This window comes from Peromyscus maniculatus, chromosome 22, assembly GCF_049852395.1.
Source record: "Peromyscus maniculatus bairdii isolate BWxNUB_F1_BW_parent chromosome 22, HU_Pman_BW_mat_3.1, whole genome shotgun sequence".
Taxonomy (NCBI): domain Eukaryota; kingdom Metazoa; phylum Chordata; class Mammalia; order Rodentia; family Cricetidae; genus Peromyscus; species Peromyscus maniculatus.
Window position 1 is genome coordinate 44,022,118 of NC_134873.1, and position 18,562 is coordinate 44,040,679.

Genomic DNA, 18,562 nt, shown 5'->3' on the forward strand with positions numbered 1-18,562 from the left:
TGACTGACAGCTGTCTGGCTTACTCCTTAGCTGCAGGAGGAAGGACAGAAGCCGCCGGAGCCTGAGCTGAGCTCCTATTGGTGGAAGCAGAAGATGCTTAACTCTGTCTTTCAGAAAGCAGCGCCCCCCAGCCCCCACCTGCCAAAAGCCACCACAAGTGGCCTGGGGACTCACACCAGGAACCAGAACCTCTGGGTACCAGGTTTCTCTCTGTGTCTTCCTGGCTCCACTACATCCTAAACAAACCTCTCAACCACAGACCTTTCCGTGTGTAAGGAGAGAGCATGGAAAAAAATGTGTGGATTACAGACTCCTGGTTAATGACTTTCTAAGCGTGGCGACGTTTCCCCTAAAGTGCTTCCAAATATAGAAGGCTTGCATAATGGCCAACAGGGCTCTGAGGTGCTGCTGCTGGGATCAGAATGAGAAAGGAGAAGAAGAAAGTTCCCACTCCCCAGAATGCCCGACCCTGACTCCTGGGCTACAGTGCGAATAGCAGCTCCACAGCTGCATCTATCCGGGGATTCTCTAGACACATGGAAGGATCCAGGCAGGAAAGTAAACCTATTACTTCTTTTAAAAGCGACTGTCAAATCCTTAGAATAAATTGCATTTCTCCTGGCTATTTGTGGTAGAAAATATCAGCAGCCATACTGTTCTGTGTCTCCAAAGGAGTTTAGTCTTAGGCTTGTTAGCAGTTGTTAAACACACACCTCTGGCACTTTACCACCCCCGCCCCCCAACCGCAGACCTGATGGACCCAAGGAACAAATAGAAACCAGCCTCCATTACATGGACTTCACTGAGTGGGATTAAGGCCTGTGATTGCCAGGTTGCCTTGTAAAACTGAAGGCTGCTTCCAGGCCTCCTGCGAAATCATCTTTAGCTTCTTGACAAGTGTGAGGCCCTCATCTCAGTGGGCGAAGGAAACCCATTGGGGTGCAGGAGATGGGAGGTCTCGGGAAACTTGCATTTCTTTATTTTCAAATTTTATTTTATTTTCATTTTTATTTATGTATATGCATATATGTCTTTGTGAGTGTATTAACAATTGTATTGGATACAAACAATAGGGAAAACCCTAAGAGTTCAGTTCTGGGTGGGAGCCTGAGGGTTGGATTCAGTCCTGATGGTCCATGCAAACAGGGCCCTTTGCATTTCAATGGTGCCTCCATGAGTGTCCCTGGTGATGGAGCATCAGAGTTTCATTCCAGAGTATCTTGAAAGACATGCTGGCTGAGGGAAGAATGAAGAAATGCAGAAATACTTCTATTTTAGGTTAACTGGCTATTGAATAAGACTGCCTGGGGAGTCTTAAGATTATCTCCCTCCTTGTTTAAGGATGTGCTGTCGTAGACTGAGGCCTATAGTTGACATACTTATGTATCTAGACTGTATTAGAACTCTGAGGACAAAAATGTGCCCATGGATAGCTTGGGGTCAAGAGATCAAAGCCCACATAGACAACCTCAAGGAGTTAAGGGTATAGGTAGTCTAGGGATACCTGGAGACAGAGGGTGATATGCTGTGAGCACGCTCTCAGCCTTTCCTTTTCTTCATTCACCTTGGCTTCAGGAATTGTTTTTTCAACATCTCAGAAAACCAAGCTCCCAAGAAACCAGGTGTTATAACTCACTCTGCATTATTAACCAAGAGTCACCTCTCTTTCCTTAGTTTTAAGCCAACACAGTCCAGAAAAGGGCTAGGTCAAGGGTATACCTCTAAAGGCAGGTGGCCTGGCCCCTCACTGGAGTGGTGTGGATCTGTAGCAGGGGAATCTGGTTCCAGAAAAGACTGAGCAGGCATGCTATTCCTGTCCAGCAGGACACCTCGTGGGACATGCAAGGTGGGCTGTGGAGCTGGAGGAGCAAAGAGAAAGCCATGGAAAAATAATGTGGGTCTGGAGGTGGGGTGGGCCTGGGAAGGGAGAGGAATGGGGGGTCATTCCATAGCATAAGCAAGCTAATTGAAAGGACATTTAGTTCCGCGCTTGAACCAAAGTGCCCTAGGCCATGCATTCCTTGCCAACTTCCTTTCAACCTTAACTAATAACCTTTCCTCTTTAAATTCTGTCGGAGCGAGTTGGCAAAGTGTAGTAGCAACACTTTCTGTTTGTGTGCGCTTGGTATAGCTGGAAAGATTCCTAGGAAGCCCCCCCCCCCCCCCCCCGCCGCCATTGTCTTGTCTATAAAGATCTATTCAACACGAACCATCTCTTAATGGCTAGCTGTGGTAATATCCACCAGAGTGATAGCTGTGTCTTGGTTCATTCTATCTTTCAACTGCGGATTCTAGCTGTGAGCCTAGGGAAGACATTTGCCGCTCGCCATCTCAGGAGGGAGCACAGGGCCTGATAAGGAGGTGGTTGGTGGCTATGGGGACATGGAGATGATCAGGGGGACTGCAAACCGTGAGTGTTGAAGGCTGCAACACACCACTCAGCCTTCTGACCTGCAGCTGTCCTTCCCCTGGCTGCCGAGGGTTTGATGCTGGAATCCCCGAACTGAGTCCCTTCCTGAGCATTGCCCTTATCTAACTTGAAGCTGCACTTCTTCCCACAGTGGCCTGGAATGGTTCAGGGGTCAAATAAAGGCCCCACGGTCTCACCTCAGTTGAGGATAATTCTGAAGCTCCTGCCGAGTTTGGTGGCTTCTGTAGGGACTGTACCAATGTTCAGCCTGACCCTGTGGCTCCATCACTAAGTAGGTATTGCAGGGAGCACTCCGAGCGCCCATCAAATGAATTTCTTCTACCTCAGCATCTACCGTGTAGGACGTGAAGGATTTTTCCCACCAACACTAAATGTATGTATTGAGCAAGGTGTCAATAACCAGGCTCCATGGAGTCCAGTCCTAGAGTTAAGCTACAATGATGTCAACTAGTCTTCAACCAGAGCTTGGATTATTCTATTGGGATCAAGATTTGTTATTACAAATTTACAGAGAAGCCACATGGGATCCATTTGAGGGAAATGTAGCACATCTGTACGTACATACAGCTAGTGGGAATGGCTTAGGGTTTTTTTTTTTTAACTCTTTACTCTTTGGGGGGCCTGCCACCCAGCTTCCCAGTAATCACGCGGAGGCTTATTATTACTTATGAATGCCCAGCCTGAGCTTGGCTTGTTTCTAGACAGTTTTTCTTAAATTATCCCATCTACCTTTTGCCTCTGGGCTTTTATCTTTCTCTATTCTATATACCTTTCTTTATTTCTTACCCCATGGCTTGCTGTATGGCTGTATGGCTGGGTGGCTGGCCCCTGGAGTCCTCCTCTCCTTTTCTCTCTCTTCAATCTCTCCCCCCCCCCCCCCCCGAGTTCTCCTCCTATTCTCTCTGCCTGCCAGCCCTGCCTATTCTTTCTCCTGCCTAGCCATTGGCCATTCAGCTCTTTATTAGACCAATCAGGTGTTTTAGACAGGCAAAGTAACACAGCTTCACAGAGTTAAACAAACGCAACATCGAAGGATTCAACACATTGTTGCATCATTAAACAAATATTCCACAGCATAAACAAATGTAACAGATATTAAAATAATATTCCACAACAGTTCAGGGACCTGTATGATTCAGGGTGAGCTGGGATGCATACCCGGATCCAGGGAATAGGAGCTATAGCCCACATTATCAGGCTTCCCACCCCCACCCCATGTGGAGACAGTGCCTGTTTTTTCTCACCTAGCTCATCAGTTTAGCAAAATTACTTCTCTGGTGTCTCCAAACTCCTAGAGTACAATAATCACTGCCATGTAACAGCATGCAGCTTCCTGTTGTGTGACATGGCATCCTGATGTTTGACCTATAAATCCCTAAATGTCCCTTCTAATGCCTCCTGTACTAGGGTTTCCCAGAAAAAACCCAGGGCCAATAGGATGTTTATGATGAACACACAGTTACAGAGCCTGGGAAATCCCAAGACCTGCAGTTAGTGAGATGGAGACCCAGGAGGGATAAAGCTGAGAGGCCAAGCTGAGCCCCAAAGCCTGAGAACCAGGAGTGTCGATCAAGTCTAGTCCAGTCCAAAGTCAACAGGTGCAAGACCCAAGAAGAGCTGATGGTTTCGGCTCAATCCAGAGTCGGGAGAAGAAGAGTGTCCCAGCGCCAGCCTCAGGCAGAGGGAGCTGGCTCTCAGTAGGTTTTTCTGTTGATTAAATCAGTGTATAGACTAGAAGGACTGGGAAGAAGCCAGTATGGAAATAGGGTTAGATTATAAACTGTTGACCTAACATATACCAATAGGGCCCTCCACTGAGCACAGCAGAACACATTTTTCTCATGTACCCATGCTGTTCCTGTTCTTCCAGGATAAATCATAGAGTAGCCCACAAAATAAGACTCAATAAATTAAAAAGAATTAGACACTGTGCTCTCTAATCACAATGGATGGCTTTAGAAACAAAGCATTTAGAAAAATCAGAAACATTTGGAAGTTGAACAACGCACTTCTAAATGACCAAGGAGTCAATATAAAATACAAAAGAAATTAGAAAATACTTTGAGATAAGCCAAAATGAAGATAAAACATAACAAAGCCCATGGGATGCAGTTTTTATAGCATAAACACCTATATTTTAAAAAGAAAGATATCATATCCTTGAAGTTTCATTTTAAGACACTGTTAAAAAGACACAGACTAAACAAACCAAAAGTAAAGAGAAATGAAAGAATTATAAATTAGGAAATCAGGGGCATGGAGAGATGGTTCAGTGGTTAGGAGTGAGTGCCGCTTCTCCAGAGGACTTGAATTGGGATCCTGGTAGCCATGTCAGGTACCGCCTGGAACTCCAGATCTAGGGAGACCTGACGTGCCCTCCACCCCGCCCAGCTTCTTCAGACACCTGTGTTCACATGCATATACCCATCTACACCATAATTAAAAATAAATATTCAAAGTAGAAAATCGACAAAGCCAGAAATTGGTTCTTAGAAAAAAAACTGGCAAAAATAAAGTTTTTTTTTTTAAGCTAAATTGAAAAAGAAAGAGAACACAACAACTAATAAAATCAGGAATTAAACAGGAAATATTGCCATCAATTTTACATAAATGAAAAAGGAAATCTGAACAGCTACATGCTAATAAATTCTATAACTTGGATGACAAATTCCTATTTTTTTTAAAAAGAGAGACTTATGGCCATAAAGAGATTGAATAAAAATAATCTTTTCATGCTTAGATGGCTTCACGGGTTCCTATGCATCACGGACCATTCTCTGTGACCATACAAACATCAGGACACTGGAGGCCTCATGGGGAGTTGTTTTGGAGACCTGCACCAAAGTCAACCTGCTGACAGGAAGGGGGACGATTTGGATATTGGAAGGGGACCAGCCAGAGGGCAGAGGAAGGTCAAAGGGAGGTAGCGAGGGGGCAAAGGACAATGGCATATGTGTGAAAGTGTCACAATAAAGCCCGCTATTTTGTATGCTAATGACATCAAAAGTGAGGGAAAAAAAATCTGCTTATAGAAAATTAACAGTTTTGGGCACGAAGCTGGCTACTTCCTGAAAGCCGCTGGAGGTTTTCTGTGTTTAGGCTTTGTGTCTTGATAAATACAGAGGATTTTTTTTGAAGAAGTAACATGCTAAGCTAAGTACATTAGTCACTTATGTCTTTGTAAAACCCATGACCCGAGAGATATGGGCTTGAATGATGTGACAGAGAAAGGAGACATTTCAGAGTGGAAAGCTGAGGATGTGTGGGCTCAGCTGGGTGTAAGATCAGACTTAGAAACTTAATTCACCCATTTTTGTAGTTTCCACCGCACCAGGCTTGCTTCATAGTAATAGCTGAGTCTCCTCCAGGGGAGCTTTAATATCTGCCCCTCTCTGAAGCCATGGAGCTGTGATAACTGAGTCTGGGACAGGTGTCAGCAGGAAGCGAATAGGTTTGAGGGTAGCAGAGTCTTCGGAGAGCCCACAAATCACAGATGGGCTCTGCGGTGTGGTCTGCTGACCTCCTTCCTAATGGCCACTCCAGCCAGTCACCAGAAGACTCTGTCCATTTCTATAAACGTTATGCTTCTCAGGGCAGAAGAGATGGCTCAGACGTCAAGAACACTTGATGGTCTTGCAGAGAACCCCAGTTCAGTTCCCACTTGGAGTGCCTAAGAGTCTTTGCAAATGCTGTATAAATATTGACATCATAGTTATTTTGACCCCAATAACCCAAGGCTACTACCAAAGGCAGAGGAACTTAAGGGTCTAGTGCAATCGGTCAGTCTGATAGTATTTCTCTTTCAAGTCAGCAGGCAAAAGATCCTAGAAACACTGATGCAGGGATTTTGGTATGAGTGATCTGCATCACCAGTATGTTGGGAATGGAAACCATAAAGAGAAAGTATTGCATTCCTTGTATGTGAACATCTCTCAACCGAGTCCCACATTTCAAGTCTAAGCTGGACCTAACTGTAGCCTTCGGGTGAAATGTTCCACAGAATCGAGTGGCTTGCTCACCTCTATTTTTCTGCACACACTCATTTGACTAAATCAACAGCAAAGGCTGTTGCTGGTTTAAGAAAAACAGGAGGCGTTCATCTCTGGCAAAGACTTCCAATTTGTGATGCTGGTGGTTACCATGCTGAAGTTTCCAACTTAATTGGGAACGGTTGAGTGTAATCTCGCTGTGGCTGTTAATTTAGTTGATTGGAATGGCTTTAATTTAATGGAAACAATCTTAGACTAATTAGCCAGTTCCTCCACGTGAGAGCCTTGGTTTCAAGTTGGATCTGTTGGGGCTTCCTTCACCCAAGTTTAAAGCAAATTCCACAAAACACCGGGCTCCAGCTCTGGGTACATTTGGTGTCTAGACTTCAATCCAGACCCTCAAAACTGCTAATGGTTGTAATCAAAGCCAGAGTCTAGCTGGTGCCTGAACACCGAGGCTGAGTTTTGTTTTTCTAGCTGCATTTCCAATGACAAAATGTTGAAGGCGTTTTTCTCCTGGCTGTTCCTAGGACATCTGCTAAGGTAAGAGAGGGAATCACAGCATTATAGCAAAAAGAAATCAGCCCCCTCAAAATCGTCCTCAACCAATCAAGTCGTGTGCACTTCCCACTTTGGCATTTTATTAAGACTAGTGATTTTCAAGATTGCTATTTTTCTGTCTGCTAATTCTTATGGGTTGGCTGTTTTTTTTTTTTTCAACTTTCTATGGGTTTGTAGGGCTACTTAGGCAGCTCTATGTTCCAAAATATTACAGGGCACAGATAAGGGACCATCTCAGTCATGTCCCGTCTTAGTTTAGGGTTAGTATTGCTATGGTTAAACACCATGGCCAAGAGCAAGTTGGAGAGGAAAGGATTTATTTCGCTTGCACTTCCAGATTGTAGTTTATCACTGAAGGAAGTCAGGACAGGAACTCAAGCAGGACAGGAACCTGGAGGCAGGAGCTGATGCAGAGGCCATGGAGGGGTACTGCTTACTGGCTTGGTCCTCATGGCTTACTCAGCCTGCTTTCTTATAGAACCCAAGACCACCAGCCCACGGATGGCACCACCCACCATGGGCTGGGCCCTCCTTCATGCATCACTAATTAAGAAAACACCCTACAGGGCTGCCTACAGCCCAGACTTATGGAGGCATTTTCTTAGCTGAGGTTCCCTCCCTCCTCTCTGATGACTATAACTTCCGTCAAATTGACATAAACCTGGCCAGCACATGTCCCAAAGGCAAGAGCACCCATCAGCTTGATCTTCATAGACCTGAGCCCTTGTGACCTGGGTTTTAGCCAGCGGGGGCAGTGCCCTTCCACCTTGCACCTGAAGCTGCGTGTCCCCCACACAGAGGCTCCCTCTGCAGGGCTGGATAAACTAGGGTTTGATTTTAAGTTGCAAATCAAAGTTGGTCAGTTTAGCTTCAGTGAGAGAACTCTGTGATTGCGCTCGTTGCAGCTTGGGCTACCCCACTCTCTGGTCAGCCAATCTCATGGGTGTTTTTACTTACACACCCACCCCCCACCCCAACCCTCTGGGCTCATCAAGCTGGCTCCTACCAGCAGCTCAGATGTGGGCAGATCTTGACTCTGCCTGGGAAATGGGATCTCGAGTTAGTGCCTTTGCTGCAGAGGTGAGACGAGGTTGCATGTGACCGGCAGCAACAGGAGGTATTTCACCAGCCACCTTGTGGTCTTTGGGATGAACACTGCTCTTTTTAATTCTGGCTTTCATTGGGCCATTGTCGCATTTGAAAATTCCATGCTTAGCTTACGGAGAGTTGGAGAGCTAAGGATGAACTCTTTACTCTCCTGTGAAAAAAACTATTTTCATTTCATTTACTTATTGTTGAACAGCCAGTTACTGAACATATCCCGGAACTAGATAGACTAGATTTTCCAAAATAACCCCACTTAAAGAAAATGTAATGTTTTCCGTAAAGGCAATTTATTAATTATATGTTAAATCTGGTCTTAATGCCAGCGATTCTTGCTTGTTTTGAGTTCGGGTCCATGCAGTGCTGTTGGCTTCCTAGAGGGCCGTGACACTACTCACTGCTCCTTTTCCTGGGCAGGGACTTTTTCTCCAGTTTTATAGAGAAGGAAAATGATGACCAACTTATGACTTTCTGGGTTTATTCAACACATAGATACTTGGAGTTGACAATCTGAAACTATTTCAACCTCTGAGTTTTAAAAAAGATTCATTCTTTGACAATTTTACACATGCTTATAATGTAATTGGGGTTTTTGTGAACAGAGTGAGTTAGGGCAGACCTTCTCCATCCCAGATGTGTGCACAAACCATTTGAGCTAGGAAGGCTACCCTTTTAGGCAGTGTTGAAGAACGGGTCTCACCATATAGACCAGGCTAGCCTTGAACTCACAGAGATCTGCTTGTCTCTGCCTCCCAAGTGCTGGGATTAAAGGGTGTGCCACCATGCCTGTTCTTTCTAAGTGTTTAATTCCTTTATATCTAATTCTAACTGTAGAATGAGGCTTGGCAGGTAGTTAAACTAGATTCTAACTTGACCCTGGAAACTATGGCCACTCCCAGGAGGATATATGATCAGGCATTCTTGGTGAGGGAAGGAGGAGGAGGAGGTAAGTGACTCTTCCAGACAGCCTGCTTCCTCTGATGGGAGGGTGAGGAGAATGTGAAGGGAATATGGGTCCCTTCATTGTTCCAGAAGACTCGTGTTTGCTCTTGGAGACCTCCAAAATCATCTTTGACACATACCCAGGGAAAAAGACTACTCGCCTCGCAGTGGCAAGCCCTTAAGCCCAGTCTGCGTAGTGTCTAGAGTCAGTTTGCAGTCGGGGAAGGTTCACACACCTCAAGGCTGTGGACCTCTGTGGCCAGAGTGAGAGCGGGGAGGGGGGGGTGGGGAGGGGGGGTGGGGGGGTGGGGGGTGCTGGCCGTGCCGTATGCCTGTGGCCTTGCGGACTGGCAGCCTCTCTCTTTGCTCTTTGTGGTCCTGTCACTTTGTTCCCTGTCACTACACGAGACCCTTCATTTTTGAGAAAACCAGTGGTGGCTTCACGTCAGCCCTCCTAGACTTTGTGTGGGTCAAGACATTGATCCAGTCCTCAAGGCTGGCTTTGAGACCCTGCTCCATAGAAGCACAAGGGAGCACTCGTGCCTTGGGGTGAGGGTGAGACTGGATCGCACTGTGTAGCCATGGCTGGCCAGGAACACATTTCGAGCTGTGTTTCTATAGAGACTAGATGTTTGTCCCGCTCCCTCTAGGGTACGGACAAGGTTGTAATTCTCTTCATGATTACATTTGTACGATGCAATCCTGCCGTCCACTTATTCTGGGTTTTCTGGGGTACCTTTTCCTGGGATCGTCAAGTCAGCCTGTTTCTTTGCATGGTTTAGCTCTGGGCTTCCGGGCCTTGCTCCTGAAGTCAGCAGCAGCTGGACCTGGAGAGCCTGGAGAAGGACTGGGCTCCATCTTGGACAGTGGGACCCTGCGCACTCCACATCCAGTGTGATCCTGTCTGAGCCTCACCAGGCTCTTACCACCCGCAGGTCCTGGAGCAGGAGGGCAGCCTCACGGTCTCGTGGGATTTTTGCCAGAGCGTGTAGCTTTAAAGGCACAGCATGTCTGATAGGCTTTGGCCAGGCAAGAGCCTCTCAGTGGGTGGAACTGGGACAGTATGTGACCTCCCTTCCAAGCCTCCTACAGCCATTTTTTTTTTTTTTTCATTCTCAGGGACATTCATGCCCAAGTCCAAGCCCAGGCCTCAGAAAGTCCAGCATGCTGGTCTCTGTCTGAGTTCACACCAGACAGTGGAGGCCTGGCATTAACTCTGTAGTCAGAGACGCACATCCTGCCTCCCTTAATCTTATAATGAGTCCCTACTGGTTGGGGAGTCCCTTGGGGGTCATTCTGAATCCAGTACCAGTTATTGTCCTAATTATAAGGCTGGGGTAACATGTGTAGGTTCTGGACTCGAACAGCCAGGAATCAAACCTCAGTTCCACCTAATTGTTACGGGGTCTGCTGGGCCATGCACCAATCTTTGTCTTTTCCTTGTGAGACCTTAGGCAGGTTGTGCACTCAGGAGAGCCTGGGTTCTTCGGCCATAAAGCACAGACAGGGCTGAGGTGTGAAGGGAGACGTGGAATGCAAAGGGAGCCCCTCACCCCGTGGGTGGCAATCGGGAGGCACCCAATAAATACTCGCCGTCACCACGCAATGATACTTATTGAATCATTAAGGGCCGTTGGGGGTTTTATTGGGAGCAAAGTAAACATGTCTGCTTCTGGGTCCCTCACCCCTCTGGGAAGCCAGACCAAGTTCGTAAATGCCAAATACCACATCCACCTGGTGGCCGCATCCCCAGATCTCTCATCGGGAACCTGGGAGGAAATGAAAAGGCTTGTAATTCATAAACCAAGGCTCCTCATGGGGGTGAGGGTGGGGGGATGGGGAGGGTGGGAGAGGGCAGGAGCGGGCAAGCACACACTCGGGGGTGCTACATGGGCAACTCGAAAACAAAGCAGGACTTTGTCCTGTGGCTTGGCTTGGCTTTTTGTCCTAATATTTAATTAATTTTGAAATTTCAAATAAAACATTAAAGTGTGAAATGTTTGCATCTAACAGCAAAACGGGCCCGCATGGAAGAGGTTGAGAAAGTACCTAGGTTCTTTCAAATGCAGCCAAGCTCACAGGAACATGACAGGTAGAGGGAGCCATCCGCCCAGCACCTTTCTGCCCACCCTGTCAATCTCCAGACAACCCCAAAGTGGCAGTGGGCAGGGGGAACCTTCTGCATAATTGGAAAAAGCTGGCCCTTGCACAGGGTGCTGTGTTCTAGAATCTTTCTTTTTGCTTTATGATGTTAATGAATGAACCTTGAACAAATGCTCACCAACACCAATGGAAAGGCAATGCCCCTCCCTCCTGGGGCTGGCGCTGCTGTCCTGTAGGACATGAGACGCGGATCCCTAACCCATTCTGAGAAGTCCGTTGGCCATTCTGGCTAAAGAAACCTCCTGGGTGAATCTCTCTTCCTACTTGAAAGTTTTCTACCCTATTGACTAAATAAAATTTGAGGAGTTAATTAAAGGGAGAGAAACATACTCCTAGAACCACAGTGCACAAGTGTCTGGCTTATTGAATAGTTACAGGCTGAATTTGAACAATTATGGTGCAGAACATTACCGCCTCTCTGCAGGGTCTCCATCCTCCTTCCTTGTACTTAACCACCCCAGGGGCCGGAGCCCAAGCCGGGCTTTCCCCAGCACTGAATTGCACGTGTTGAACTTACTATATGTAGAATCAGAGGGGGTGGTATTGGTTGGACTGGGTGGAGATGTGCCTAGACTGGTAAAGCACACCTCTGGGTAGGTCTGTGTGGACACCTCTGGGTAGGTCTGTGTGGACGTTTCCAGAGGGGATCGATGAAGGGCAAAGACTATCCCTGAATGTGGATAGCACCATCCAACAAGCTAGGACCCTGGATGGAATAAAGGGTGGGGTGGGGGTGGGGAGCCGGCTACACCAGGATTTGGTGCCTGTGTTTCCTGGCCACCTTGATGTGAAGTACTTTGCTCTGCTCCTCCGTGCCCTCCCTACCACGAGGACTGAAACCTTTGAGATCAGGAGTCAAAGTCAGTCTTTCCCCCTTAGGTTGCTTGTGTGGGGCATTTTTGTCACAGGTGAGAAAAGTAACCAATATAGACATACTGTGTTACCCTGGATGCATCGTGTGAGGGAGACTGATGCCTGGTTGGGAGCATTGTTATGGTCCCTTCAGGGTCACTGCTGTGTAGCATCCACCAGGTCATTTTTCGTGACTGGAGTCATCTCTGGCCGAGGTGGGTATGTGGTCTCTGATGGGGTTGGTCCCAGAGAAGGTGTCTTAGGGTTTCTATTGCTGTGAAGAGACACCATGACCGTGGAAACTTTTATAAAGGAGAACATCTAATTGGGGCTGGCTTACAGGTTCAGAGGTTTAGCCTACTACCGTCATGGTGGGAAGCATGGCGGCATGTAGGCAGACACGGTGCTGGAGAAGGAGCTGAGAGTTCTACATGTGCATCAGCAGGCAGCAGGAACAGAATGCCACAGTGGGCCTGACTTGAGCATCTGAGTCCTTAAAGCCTGCCCCCAGTGACACACTTCCTCCAACAAGCCCACATCTCCTAATAGTGCCACTCCCTATGAGCCTATGGGAGCCATTTTTTTTTTTTTGAACCACCACAGATGGGCATATGGTCTAGGATAGTCAGTTGGAATTTTCCCAGTGGGAAAGGCAGTAGTTGGCTCTCTCCCTCGTGGATAGCGATGCATCATAACAGACTCCTGCCTGTTCAACCCTTGCCATATCACCGACCAGTTGTGAGATCTGGCATGGGTTATTTAACTTCCCCCTCTCTTAACTTCATCTCTTTGTGTGTAAGTGGGGATTGTTCCATTGGGTTATTGCAGAGACTAAATGGGCACCTGGAACCATGCTGGGAACAATTCCACAAGTGCACTTTCATTCCTGGAATCCGAGACACAAAGATGCCAGACCAGGCTGAGGTGGCCTGTACACTGCCTGCATGAACACTGAGGTTGCTGTGGCATGCTACTACGTCCATCGTGTCTTTGAACCTTTGCCATTGCCCCTGTCTATGCTGCCCAGCTTCCCTTTCATGCCCATAGAAAACATCCATTCCTCTTTCGTGGAATGTCCCACACTTCTCCAGGCAGACATCCCCATCCCTCAGCCTGTAGCGCTGCCCCTGAACAGTTCTTGAGAGGGGGATTGTGGTATCATTGTCCTGTAACAGTTTCCTCTGAGATGGAACCATTCCATCCTGCAGGGAAGCTCCCTAAGCAGGAAGGTAAACAACCCAAAAAGAGCCTCAGGAAGTCCCTGAAACTGACCAGATTCACTAGGCTCCTCCCTGCCAGAGCAAGCAGAGTCGAGCTGCAAAGAAAAGATGCTCAGAAGAGCAAAAGCTGCAGAGAAGATTCCGAGATCAGACCAACTGCCTAGAAGAAGCAGAAACCAGACAGGCAGCCCAGCAGAGGTTTGGACCAACTGAGACACCTGGGAAGGATGCTCTCTAACCTGTTGAGCGGCCTGCAGGCTGTACAGTGGACTCCAGGTTTCCAGTTTTTGTGAGCTGTCACTCATGCTATAGTGGGCTTTGGTGATGCAGCTACCCGTGAGTCATTTCTGCTCCTCATCACCCATTCCTACACGTGACCTCAATAAAACTCACTGGTTCACCAGGCTGGACTTTGGTGGTGAAGGGACTCTTACACTAGCCGGTTTGAGTGTGGCGAGCATGGCTCTGGCAGGCCTTGTCCTTCTCTCCCACACCCCCTGCCTTGCTAAAAACCATTAGATTACGTTCGTAAAGCTAGCCCCCAAGGTCTATTCCCTTGTTTGGCCACTTCCTCCTCCTGAGGCTGACCACCAAGGTCCAGCTGTCAAAGTATTGAAGTCCAGCAATCAGAAGCCCCCTTTGGCTTACCTAATTAACATGCCCAATTAAAATTAAAGACCCCATCCTAACACGGGGTTCCCCTTGTACCTTTATAGACCGCCATTTTCCTATGGGCCACATCTGTCTCCTCTATCCAGAGGCTGTCCTTTGTCCCGTTGGGACAAATGTCCCTGCCTCCTTTCCCTGTCCCCTTTCCTCTGTCTCCTGTCTTTGTCTCTTATTCTCTGCTCTCTGTCCCTCTGGGGCAAATAAATCTCCTTTGTGCTGAACTTGGCCTTGGGGTTCTTCTCCTTTCAGGTGGTGTCTGTACTTCGGTCTGTTGTGGGCTTCCTATCGGGGTGTTCTGCCGTGTGCTCCCACCATGGCGCACTCAGCTCCTTCCCCAAATACACACGCTAGAAGCCTCAAAGCAATGTGTCCCCCCTGAACACGGGCCAGAACCTCCAAACCTTTGCTTTTTCTAAGTTGATTTGTCTCGGTTATTTGTTATCCTAATGGAAAGCAACCATGCTGTCTCAAAGAGAAGCCCCTTTGTGAACTAGCTATGAGCTGGACTTCCTCCCTGTGGGGTACACTTGATATTTGATAAAAAAAAAAAGTGACCATCAGACTCTGGTGAGTCAGATGTGGGTATTTGGCAGATACTTTCTAGAAAATGAACAAAGAGAACCTGTTACAGCGAAGAACGTGATAGAGAGCACTTGCTGCAAAGATAAAGCTGAAGCTTTCGGAGTCCTGATTAGAATATTGGAAAAATAAAGGCATCCCACCATTTTGCTATGTGGCAAAATCAGCGCATGTGGCAGAGCCAGGATCTTACGTCCCAATTTTCTACGTAATTAAACTGGCAGTTTTCATGAGGCACACTGTGATATCTGATGGGTGCATACACTGCAGAAATATTAAATTGAGGTAATTACCCTACCCTCTTACGTACTAATCATTCTTTTACAGTGAGAACATTGGGAACCACTTGCAATTTTGAATCCTGCAGTATATTATTATTAATTTGGTCATGTGATGTAATAGCTCATGGAAGCGTACCCTTCCTGTCTAACTGAGACTTCGTACATTTTACCAGGATTGTCCCCTTTACCATCTCCACCTCACGCCTTTGGCTCTGCTCACCGCTTTCTCTTCTGTTGTCATGAGATCAACTTATTTTAGATTCCCCATGGAAGTGAGATCATACAGTGTGTATTTCTCTGTATCTGGCTTATTTTACCTATAATTTCCTCCAGATTCACCCATGGTATCACAAATAACAGACTTTCATCATTTTTTAAAGGCTGGGTAGTGTTCAGATGTGTGTATATACCACGTTATTCATTTATCCTTTGTGGGTAAATTAGATTGCTTTCATATCCTGGGTATTGGGACTAGCATTGAAATAAGTGGAGTCAGGCATCTCTTTAGGATCAATTGCAACTCCTTTGGATACATACCCAATGTTGTGGAATAATCCTCTTGTACACTGTAAAGATGTGTCACTCAAATTGGTTTAATAAAACACTGATTGACCAGTAGCCAGGCAGGAAGTATAGGCAGGGTGACCAAACTAAGGATGATGGGAAGGAGAAAGGTGGAGTCATGAGTTATGAGCCAGATTCAGAGGGAAAGGAGTTGAATGTGCCATGCTAAATAAGGTACCACCATGTGGCAGAGCATAAATAAGGAATATGGGTTAACTAAAAATGTAAGAGCCAGTTAGTAATAAGCCTGAGCTGCTGGCTGAGCATTTGTGATTAATATAAGCCTCAGAGTGGTTATTTGGGAACAGGTGGATAGGAGAGGAAATGTCTATTTACAACCCAGTAGTGAGTTTGATGGGTAACATGGTGATTTTGTTTTGGGGGTGGGGGCGTTTAGAGAAACTTTCTTTTATTCCAAAGTCACTGTTGACTTACATTCTGACCACAGTGTCTATGATTCCTTTTACTCTACATTCTTACATACTCATCTTTTTTTCCCCCTGGAGCTGAGGACTGAACTCAGGGCTTTGTGCTTGCTAGGTAAGCACTCTACCACTGAGCTAAATCCCCAACCCCCATACTCATCTTTTTGATAGTATTTATTCCTTATGTTTTTGTTTGTATAGAAAAAAAAAATAAGAAGCTTTATTATCTCATAGTTCTGTAGGCAATAGTCCAAAATCTGAGGTATTGCCTGCCCCTCTAAAATCTATAGAGGCAAAGCCTTTCCCCCCTTTCCTACCTTCTTTTGGTTTGTTGGTACTCTTTGAGATTATATATTTTAAATTAATTTTTTAGCATATGAAATAATAGGTTTCATACATATTTATTACATTTTGCTCATATTAGCCCCTCATTGACCTCCCTTGTCCTACCCTCTCTCACTGGTCTCCTATCCCCCAAATGGTTTCCCTTCTGTTTTGACATCGCATGTAATTGAGATTATGCATAAGAGAGAACATGAGCAACATTGGTCTTGCTGACTGAATATTTTTTCTTAACACAGTGGTTCCCATCCACTTTCTTACAAATGAGGTAATTCCATGCCTCTTTACAACTCAGTGTGTGTATTCCACATTTCCCTTATCCACAAATCTCCTGAGGGATCTCTAGGATGCTTCCATGTCTGTGACCAGTGCAGCAGCAGACAGATATGTAACTATGTCTGTGGTCCGCTGGCTTAGATGCCATTGGGTATCCACCAGGAGTGGAATGACTTCGTCTATTTTCAGTGTTTTGAGGAACCTCCATCCTGGTTCCAATGGTGGCTGAAGTAGTTTATAATCCAACCCAACAGGGATCTCTTTTCCTACATATCTGCATCAGCATCTTTTTCATATTTCTAGTGTTTTAAAGTTAGCATATTTGTGAAGTGGTTGGTTTCATTTACACACACACACACACACACACACACACACACACACCACACACACACACACACACACACACACACACACGCCATTCCACGTTATTTTATTGATTTTTCCCATGGCCCTTCCTTCACTATAACTTGTTTTCTTGATGATAGGCATTGTTTGGACAAAGAATCTCAATGTAGTTTTAAGTTATATTTCCTTTATGGCTAAGAATGTGGAACACTTTTTTTTCCCCATATATATATATTGATCAGTTCTATTTCTTCTTTTAAGAACTGTTCAGTTCATTTTCTTTTTTACTGTTTAGATGATTAGGGTTTTTAATGTTTATTCATTTTTAGTTTTAATAGATTTGAAACCAGGTGTGGTGGCACACACTTTTAATCTGAGCACTCAGAGGTAGAGGCAGGGAAGTGAGGATGTTGTGGTCATCCTTGGCCACACAGTGAGTTGGAGGCCATCCTTGGCTACATGAAACCTTGTTTCAAAAAAAAAATTGTTTTTTTAGTCCAAATGTTAATCCCCTGTGAGATATGTGGCTGGCATATTTTCCCCGAGTCTGTAGATGCCTCTTCACTGGAGTGATGTTTTTTTTTTTTTTTTTTTTTTTTTTTTTTTTTTTTTTTTTTTTTTTTTTGTGGTACAGACACTGTGTTCACTGTTCAACACTACGTGAGCCCATTTGCCAAGTTTTCAAAGTCTTCCTTGAGCAGTTGGCACCCCTTTAAGAAACTACTTGACTGTACTTACATCTTAAAGTTATCACCCCTGTTTTCATCTAGCAGTTTCTAAGTTCTAGGCTTTGCATTTTTTTTGTATGTGTTAAAAGATAAGTAGCTTGCCTCAGTGCTCAACACATGACCATTTCATATTTACAGTACCACTCTTTGAAGAAGTGATCTTTTAGCCAGTTTATATTGTGGTGCCTTTATCGAAAGTTATGTGACTCTAGGCACATGCATTTATTTCTAGGTCTGCTAATCCTTTTTTTTTTTTTTTTTTTTTTTTTTTTTTTTTTTTTTTCTCAAGTATCTGTTTCTCTGTGACAATGTCATGCCGTCTTCAGTTGCTATGGCTCTGTAGTATAATTTGAGGTCAGATTTTGTGAAACATTCAACGTTGCTCTTCTGCTTAAGATTGGTTTGGCTATTTGGGATTTTATTGTGCTTCTTTATGAGTTTTAGGATTATTTTTTCCACTTCTGTAAAGAGTTTCCTTGGAATATTGATAAAGATTATATTGAATCTCATGGTAATATAGCTATTTTCACATTATTAATCCCACCAGTCCATGAGCATGAGTGGTCTTCCTATCTTCTAGTGTCTTTAATATTTTTTTCAGGGTGTTAAATTTTTCATTTCACATGGGCTACTTTAATAATGTGTCATCGAATTTGGTTTGCAAATATGTTGTTGAGAAGTTTTACATCTGTGTTCACCAAGCAAACTGGTTTATCATTTTCTGTTTTGTTGTGTTCTTACCCAGTTTGGGTATCAGGCTAATACTCTGGCTTCATAGAATGATTTTGGGAGTGTTTCTTTCCTTTGATTTCATGGAGTAACTTTGAGAACATTGGTATTGGCTCCCCGTGAAAGACCTAATGGAATTTGGCAGTGAGACCATCTAGCCTTGGGCTTCGTTGTTATTTTTGCTGTTGGGAGCTTCTTACTGTTTTTGTCTTTTTGGTCATTACAGATGTTTTTAAGTTGTCTGTATCATATTAATTTTTACAGATTATATATATCTAGGAGCTTATTTTATCTGTCTCTTCTAGATTGTCCACCTATTTGGAAATATATATATATATATATATATATATATATATATATAT

At 45.2% G+C, this 18,562-nt stretch overlaps 1 long non-coding RNA gene across 1 annotated transcript; it reads right to left on the minus strand.

Moving 5' to 3' along the window:
- Positions 1-10,655: 10,655 nt before the first annotated feature.
- LOC143270297 (uncharacterized) lies at positions 10,656-11,184 on the minus strand. Its single transcript, XR_013047438.1, has 2 exons — positions 11,077-11,184; positions 10,656-10,796 (listed from the first exon to the last, which is right to left on the minus strand). It is a non-coding gene; the product is annotated as an uncharacterized LOC143270297 (long non-coding RNA).
- Between the last annotated feature and the right edge of the window lie 7,378 nt (positions 11,185-18,562).